Source organism: Vidua chalybeata, chromosome 3 (genome assembly GCF_026979565.1).
Source record: "Vidua chalybeata isolate OUT-0048 chromosome 3, bVidCha1 merged haplotype, whole genome shotgun sequence".
Classification (NCBI taxonomy): domain Eukaryota; kingdom Metazoa; phylum Chordata; class Aves; order Passeriformes; family Viduidae; genus Vidua; species Vidua chalybeata.
In genome coordinates, this window is record NC_071532.1 from 20,884,094 (window position 1) to 20,893,161 (window position 9,068).

Genomic DNA, 9,068 nt, shown 5'->3' on the forward strand with positions numbered 1-9,068 from the left:
GTGCACATGCGTGTGTGTGCATGCATGTGCCCTCCACAGAAGTCCCACAAGGTGTTTGTGCCAAGGCAGATCCACTGTCCAGCTGGTTCCTTGGTCCCAGGACTGCACCAGGCTGGCAAGGGGCAGCCATGGGGAATCTGACGGTGCCTCTGCAGTGGTCCCATGCTGCTTCAGGAGGATGCAACCACCAGCTGGTGGGCTGGAAGAGAGGACCAAACCTCCCTGGCTGCTGCAGTTTCCAGCACAGGGTCACAAGCCCAAAGGCAATATGCATAAGTTGCCTCCTGTCATGAGTGGTGGCATCCTTGCGTGGAAGGAGAGCAACCTACCACTTCTCTGGGGTGCTGGATGCAGCAGAGATGTGGCTGGTGGTGGGCTTGGACACCTGACTCTCACAATGTCATGGTTAGCTGTCCTTGAAGACAGCTGGTGGCCCTTGCACCCACCTGGGTGATCTCTGCCTGTCCTTTTCCTGCAGCTGCTGGGTCTTCCTACTTCCTCCTCCCAGCCCCAGCCTCGGGCATCGCAGCATGTCGCAGCCTGTGCCGGCGCTGCTGCTGGCGGCCGAAGGGCAGTGGTGACTGAGCAGAGGGGACCTGGCCCCTTACATCTCCTTCTTGGCTGTCATTTTATGTGCAGCCAACACCGGGGCCAGCTCTGGCAGTGGAGAGATTGGCGCTGAGTACCTGGTTGTGCGTGTCAAACCAGGCACCTTAAAATGAGAATCCATTAAAAACAAACAAACAAACAAACAATCAAACAAACAAACTCACTATGGTGTTGGTAGGAGAGATCTGTGGCATGGCACCCGGCTGCAGGACTGGTACCCAGAAAGCCAGGGAGCAATCTTCTTCTCTGTTTTACAAATAGGTATTGCCTTTGGGAGCAGGATCAGTTTTAACATATTTATTGCGAGAATGAAAGACAAAAAAGCAGAGTCCTCTGCCAAGAGCAAGTGAAATGGGCATGCTTTTTAAAGAACTACCACAAGACTGATTACCTTTCCAAGTAATTAAACGTTGTGAAAGGTTGTTAACGTGCCGATAATAGACAGCTTTGCAAACCGCCAGCACAGCACGATCTCACAGAGGACAGCACCAAGCAGAGCGGGACTCGTCCGCCTTCGGGGCTCTGCGGCCCCCAGGGCTGGATGCGCCCACAAGGACCGGCCTTCACCCAGCCCAGCCCGCGACGGTCCCCGAACTTCTCCCTGTGCCTGAAAGGCTGCAGGGCTGGCTCTGGCTGGCAGAGGGGCTGCCAGGCTTCAGCTGCCCGCCCCAGCTCGGCCGGGGGCACGGCAGCGGTCCCCGCCGGCAGCCCGACCCTGGCTGACTCGTGGTGTTTCTCTGGAAAGCGGCTCTGTCCGCCGGCTGCACCTCTTACTCCGCACCTGCGGGTGTTTTAATGCGGGTCATTAGGTCCGCTGTGGAAGCAGGATTACTGAGGGGTGGGATGCATTTTCCTGAAGCCATATTGGGCACGGATGCATCAAAACTGGACCCATCAAGCACTCGCACTGCTGACCCCCACCCTTTAGCCGGCTCCCGAGAGTTTCCCCAGTTGTTTACCCCAGCTTCACCCTACAGCTTTGGGAGTGCTCTTCTCTTGTATCGCATCCCTCTCTAAACACCCTTTCCCTGCAGCCTGGGACAGCACTTGCTGGTCCCAACTCCTGAGGAGCTCCTGAATTTCTATCATGACCCCAGGATCAAACCGAGGATCACACCTTAGCCAGAGGGATAGTAGATGGGCACTTGTTCAGAGGAAGTACCTCTTGGTCCTGCCCTGAGACCTCAGGTGGAAAAATTCTGCTTTTTCCTTGTCTTTCTGTACACAGTAGCAAGCAGAAAAATGCAGAGGAAAGAAAAGTGTAGGGGATGGTGGAAAGATTCAATAACATCCTGGCTGAGAGCATCCTTGTAATCCTCCAAAAGCTAGCCCAGCATTAAAAATCCTTGGTAGGTTTTCCTGTACTGGGCGTTGATGTAATATCACACATTGCTTTAAAATAACTTAGAGTGCCTTTGACATAGACTGTGTGTAACTCAAGCTTCTGGGTCATTCTTGAGAGGAAAGATGCTTGCTAATGTCCTTAGAAATGATTTGATGAGTGAAGGTGTGGGTGTTAACGTCTTTGAAATGGGTCTACTGACTTTGGGCAGCAGGTTCTTACCGGAACAAGACAGCTTGCCTCCTGAAAAAAACAAGGGTCTGTACAAGGCTGAATTCCTGAATTTTGGGATAAAATAGTAGTTCAAGGGGGGAATATGTGCTAGGCGGTTCGAGAAGGCTGTACCTTCCTAGTACCTCAACCAATGGGGAAAGGAAGAGAGCAACATGCGGCCGGGAGTTAGGATAAAAGGAGGCTGCGCCCTGCAAAACCTCGAGAGAGAAAACCCCGCGGGCGTGTACCCCGGTGGCCTCTCCCTTTCGTCGAATAAAGTTGAAGGACTCTGTCTCCTTTTTGGACATAAACCTCTGCTGTTTGTGGATTTTCACCTCTGGCGTTTGTGGATTTTCCTGACATTCTGCTGCTTTCAAAAACCCCATTCTGCATTCCTGACCAAGCCAGGAGTTGATTACAGGAGGTGTTTAGACTAGGACTTTAAGGTAACACTGCATAATAGCAATCTCCACCTCATGTCCCAGAGAATCTAGCGAGTATTGCTGGTACTTAAGTGTTATCAGATTCCAGGCAGGCACTCTCTGCAGCGTGAGCACCGTTTCAGCTTCGTGATGTCACCAACAAGATGTCCAAGGCAGCAAGAAGCTGAAATCCGACCACTCCATGCTCCATAGTGACTTATAACATTGTAGCCAGCTTGGAATCACCAGGTTCACAGAGACCAGTGACCACTGGTCTGCAGGGGATGGGGACCTCAGCCAAACAGGAATGCCACCACACTGCTTCCCGGAGTGAGGCTGCACACATCTGGGTTTGGTGTCACATACTGGCACAGCCCTGTGCCACCCTTTACAGATGGATTGTTGGACCAGAGCCTCTCCTGGATGGCAAGAGAGGAAGAAGCCCCTCCCAGGTGCTCAGATGCATCCTTGGTCTGTTTTCAGTTCTAAATGCCCACATTCTAAGAAACCATTACTGCTCCTAATGGATGTTTCTTTTCCAGGGATGCCAGAGGACAAAGTGGCTCAGGAAGATGGAAGGAGGCACTGGGTTGCACGGACACCCACGGGATAGAGATGAGCCAGGCTGTGTAGGGACACCAGCCAGCTCCAGTGCCGCTGCCCAGACTGGAAAGACTCTCCCTCCTTCCAAGGTTTTCAGCAGTGCACAGGTCACTATGGTAGGAGACAGAAAGGACACTTAGCTGGTTCAGTCAACAAATAATTTTACCTTTGAGTTTCAGCTGTCTCTTCTGCTCCCTCCCTGAAACCCCGCCACTGCCTCGAGCCGTGTCTGCAGGCACTGCGCTAATCAATATTACTTGGTGGGGAAAGTAAGTCTCACTTATTGGCCACAAATTCCCCTGAGTGCTTGTGTCAAAGTCTGTCATGTCAGCTGAAGGCAGGCTTACCAGCAGAAAGGTCAAACTGCCTCAACTAGATCTGAGCTCAGCCATTAAGTCCCTTGTGCTTATCTGCCTCCCACTATCAGGAGAACTATCTGTGTGCACTGCACACCTCCCTCCTTCTCCTCCTCATCCTCCTCCTGGGTGCTGTGCTGCCAGGGAGCACTTTAGTGGGGCTGAATCACTCAGGAAGGAACAATGAGCTGTCTGATAAGCTCAGCTGGGTGATCCACTTGGCCTGCACCACACGTTTCAGGGAATAACCTCGGAAACTCTCAGAGCATGGGTACTGACCAGAGCCCATCTCACCATCCCAGGCTGCAATTCACAGGCTTGGTGCCCCTCATCAGCATGGCTGTGACCTGGTCGTGTTTGCACCTGAGCATGGGCACTTCAGGTGAGAAGTCCTCAGCATCTGTTCAGCTGAGCTATGGGGGCACTGGCAGGGGTGGGATTTTCTACTCCTAAGGTAGTTTTTCAGTCCTTTCTGCTGCTCTGACACAAGAAAATGTGATTGTGAGGCCCTGTTCACAAAATACAGGAAGAAAATATTCAAGTCTCTTACCAGACACGGCAGTGGGGGAAAATTCATGTTCAAGCTCCACGGGGCAGGGCTCCCATCCCATAAAAGACCTCCTGCTGGGTCTGTGCTGGCAGCACTGCCTGGGATCTTTTGGGGAAGTCCCTGGGCTGCAGAGTGGATGAGCCTCGTTGGGCTGTTTGGCTTCTGGTACCAGAGGTGGTGTCTCTGCAGGAGGAAGGAGCGGGGCAAGGCAGGCTCTCACGCTGCTGAAACAGGTTTGGAACTGGGCAAACAAACACAAATATCAAGATAAGACTGTTCATCCTGTGCCAAGAGGTGTCTTAGAGCTAGACTCATGGGATCTCTGTTCCCATCTCTCACATCCCATGTATTCTGGGGCTAGGAGCAAGATAGTTCATCCCTAGTCAGGGATCTCCTGCAGCTGTTTTCTGCTTCCCTACACCAGCAAAATGCTGTAAACTGTGCGTTGTGGTCACCCCTAATAAGCCCTTGTTCCCAATCCATGTCTTGTACCTGCTACTCTGGGTTGGTAGGATCTTGGTCCTGGAACATGTTAAGAGGGCTGAAGCCATTTCTGCTTTGAAGTAGTTTGGCCTTGTTGGTGTCTGGGATCTCTGCAGAGCTGATCCTGTGGGAGCCCGCAGGACCTCTGGCTGCTGCTCCCACACCATGGCCACGCTGCCAGCCTGACTAAGCAGTGCTAGGGGCGTCTGGTGCCCATCCTGCTTCAGAAAAGGGAAGAGCATCACAGCATCTGGCTTTGTCCTAGGCTTTTATTTGCACTAGGACTGGAAAAGAGTTAAATGATGCCCACCACATCACCTGGCAGCAGTTAAGGGTGGCAGCACTGGTGTCATTACCCTGAACTGGACAGTATGGCAGCACTCATCCTGCTGGGAATGTGGGGCAGAGCCAGCTGTGTGCTTGAACACAGGGACAGTGTGGCTGCAGTCACCTGAGAACAATTGAGGGGAGTGCCTCCCTGCCCTAAAGATACGCTGTGCTGCTGGAGGGAGGCCCCATGGCCCCGTGCCATGGGGTTATCAGCAGGGGAGAGAGCTCCATGGTCCAAGAGGACATGGGTAGGAAAAGCTCTGTGCTTGACAAAAAGTATTTGAGGAACCACATGCAGAAGCCCTTTGAAGGAGAAAACCTCCGTTCTCCCTTGGATATGCTGGAGTACTTAATAAATAACTGTAATTAAGCGTGAGGTGGTAGCTTAAGAGCTCGTTCCCAGGAGTTAACATCAAAACACTTGCTCTTAGCACTTAAAGAGACAATATGAAAGCAGACTTCAGGCACAGATGAAAGCAGAATTGTCAGGAAGGGCTGGAGAGCCCTGGATATGTGCTTCTCCAGAGAGCTCGAGGAAAAGATCTCTGGAAACAAAAGAGTCACTTGTGTAAAAATGAACGGTGACGGAGAAAGCACCGATTTGCAGGGAGGTGAGAGTGAATTTTAAAACAGGACATGAGGAATTGTATGGGGAGGAGTATGGTGTGTCTTAGGTTGTCCTGCAGCTCCCCACACCCCACCAGTGTGCTTCAGTCTCCTGCAGCCACCCTTGGTCTAGAAGTTTCCCTGCCCCACTGCAGAAACAGCCACAGCACGTTCGAGCTCTCCGACACTGGTGGCAATACACATTTAAGGTGAAGTGATTACTGCAGGCTTCTTCACAGGAGATGTCTTAAGGGTTGGAAAAAGAGCAAGGAGAAGGAGAATCATGGCTGCGTATATTTTAAATTGAAAATCAATGATCTTGCCTTCAGGCAGGTGGCACGGTGTGGCTGGTGCAGCCCAGCACTGCTGGGGATGCTGGAGAAGAGGTGCTTACGACCCGACTCCGCCACGTGCTTGCCGAGGGCCAAGTCTAAGCTGCTGCGAAGTGCCCTTATCCACTGTTCCCGTAAAAACACCGTGAAAAGCATTCCCAGGTCTGGGTTTCAGGCTCCTAATTGCTGCCGAAATCGAGAAGCATGAGGAGCCAAGGTCTCATTTGCCTTACAATGATCCTCTCCTGCCCTGGAACCTGGGCTGGTCTTAATTTGTCTTTGGTTCAGGCAAGAATGGACTAGGCAGGCGTACATGTTATCTCTTGTTTTTTGGAAGCAGGGAGCCTATTGCACAATGCAGCTTGGTCTGGATGAGTATTAAAAATGCACGTGTCTGGGGTACTGAGAGCCAGGCTAGTCTGAGTTCCTTCAATCCAAAACAATAAAAAGTATTACAAAGGGGCTGATATGGGAATGAGGAGACTCAATCGGACAGAATATTTTTTACCAATGGGATGTACCAATCCCTTCAGTACGTGTGAGCCTGTCTTAGCCAGCAGGGTTTTGTGCTCCCAGGGCAGAAGAAACTCCGGTGAAGTCAATGTAAATACACGATAAAGCTTCAGCATCACATGATGGGTGTGGGTCAGGAGCTTTCGGAGGGCAAGGTGGTGCCGGTCCAGCTGTGGCAGAGAGGTTCATCACCCTACAGGAGCTGAGGGCTTGGCCTCAGGTGTGCGTTCAGCTTCCTGCATTTCTTACAGGGCTTTTAACCTGAGGATTTACAAGTGTCAACTAATTGCATCCACATTAGCTGCAGCCAAATATTAAAACAGCTCTTGAATGTCATTTCAAACGAGCTGTTCTCAGACTAGGTCTCATGCAAATTCGGCAGGACAGGATAGATGTGCCAAAATTATATTGGGATAAGGTTTGAAAACAAAGTTCAAAATGAGCATGAGCTGAAACACGAGGAGGGCAGGATAGTTTAGGGTTAATGAACTGCTGAAGACAAAGTATAGAAACTATTCTAGAAGGAGGGATGAAAAACACCTCTCTTTTCCTCTTGCAAAGTGCTGCAACACTAATGCTCCAGCACCCCCATCTTGCTTCCCTGTTTCTGGCCGTCACTCTTTCCCTACACCAAATACTTTTTTGCATTTCTTGCTGCTCAGCAGACTGGATTCTACAAGCCCACCAGCCTGATGTGAAACAGGACCAGAGCCAGGATTGATGAGCTCAGGTGATGGCAGTGGTTCCTAACATCTGGGAAGCCTCAGAGCCAGCAGCATCCTTCACCTGAGGGAGAGGCAGAGCAGAGGGTGGTGACCAGCCAAAACCCAGCCACAGCTTTTGTTAAGTTTATTTATTTTGATGTTTGTTTTACCCTTTCTCTCTTCATCTCTTGACAACTGCAGCCTGATTCCTCTCACATCTCGAAGCAGTTCTCTTTCCAGCAGAAAGCAGCATGTGCAGATCACCTGCCACCCAAGGGGAAAAACACATCACGGCCTCACTGTGCCTGCTAGAGCACTTCTCCCCCTTCCCACCCCTCACTCCTAGTGCAGTTCGAGTTGGAAACATGGGTATATTTTTACAGCCCTTTCCCCACCTCCCCCAAAGTCAGGTGCTGCCTGAAATAGGCCAGCTAATTTGGAGGGAGACTTTCAATTGCCTGAATAATGAAGGTGCTGAAAACTAAACTTCATTGGCAGGAATTTTAGTCCCAAATTCCTAGGTCAGTGCTAAAAAATAACTGAGTGCTGAAGACTTAGGCCCCATGGGGTGCTTCATTTCAGAGTTCCCTGAAGGTTTCAAGGTTGAGATGGGTGCTGCTTCTGCCTTCCAAGGAGCGCAGTGTGAGTGGAGGAAAGCCCACTGCTTTCAGATGGGCTCCTGTGGGAAAATACTTTGTCCGTGAGACAGCTTCAATGGGATTTTATAGCTTGAACTTAGATGACTTCTCCCTCCCTATCAGCAAAAAGGACTTGCCCAGCGCTGGGCAAATCCTCCAGGGAGGGTGGAAATGAGACACTTCGTGTCTAGGAGTGGCATTTAAACAATCTGTGAAGTAGCATCGCTGCTGTATTCGCTGCAGATCACCGCAGAGCCAGCGTTCTCTGTGTGCATGGCTCTGCTCTATCTGCTTCTGCCACCTTCCAGCCTGTGCTAGTCAGTGACCTGGCAATGCCAGAGCCACCCGCGGCAGGCTGGTACAGTCCTTGTCCCACGAGTTCCTGCTGCAGGGAAGCCCAGGGCTGTCACCTGATGTTCCTGTGACATACTTTGGTTTGGAGACCTAGAGTGGCTCTGCAGATCCTAGGAGGATGGAGGAGTTCACTTAAAAAGTAAAAATAAATGTAAAAATTAAATAAATAAAAATTAAAACAAGGGGGGGGGGGGAAAGAAAGGTAAGAATAGTTACCAAATTTGAATACGAATGAAAATAATAAAAACTTAAATGAAAAGTAAATAGGAAAAATATTTTAAAAGTAAAGAGAAATTAAAAAATAATAGTGCACAATATTAGTAAACAAAAGAAAAATGTAACTAATGAAAAGAAATTAAAATTATAGAAGTAATAACCAGAAAAATAAAAAATAATAGAAATGTAAAATAATAAAATAAAAGAAATAAAATAAGACTAGTTTAACAATGCTATAGAAACTAGACAAGTCCAACGCTTGGTTTATTGATGCGCTGAAAAACGGACCGAGCCTTGGGGCAACTCTGGTGCCAACCACCCTCCTGCAGGGAGAAGGGCTGGATCGAACGCCCCCCGAGACACCGCGGCGGGGCAGGCCGGTGGGGCCAGATCCGCGCTGTTTCCCGCAGCCACCCCCGCTCCCCTCTGCCAGCGCTGCGCCTGTCCCTTTAAATCCCGGCGGCCGGGCAGGGAATCCCTCTCGCAGCGCGTCATCCGCGGCAAGGAAACCCGCGCTCGCGTCGTGCGACGCAAATGACCATTTTTGGCAACGTGCGACAGCGGACGGCACCAAGCGGGGCGGGGGGAGGCGGGGCCTGCCGGGAACTGGGCGCCGCGCTGCCCCCGCCACTGCGCCCGCCCCGCCCGAGCCGCCCGGACCGCGGGCCCGGGAGGGGCGGGCGCAGCGGGGCGGGCGGCGCGGCGGGCGCGGCGGAGGCGGGCGCCATCCCCCCGCGGCCGGCCCGCCTCCCCCGCCGCGACGGCAGGTGGGAGGCTCCGCGCTGCCAAGGTGGGGC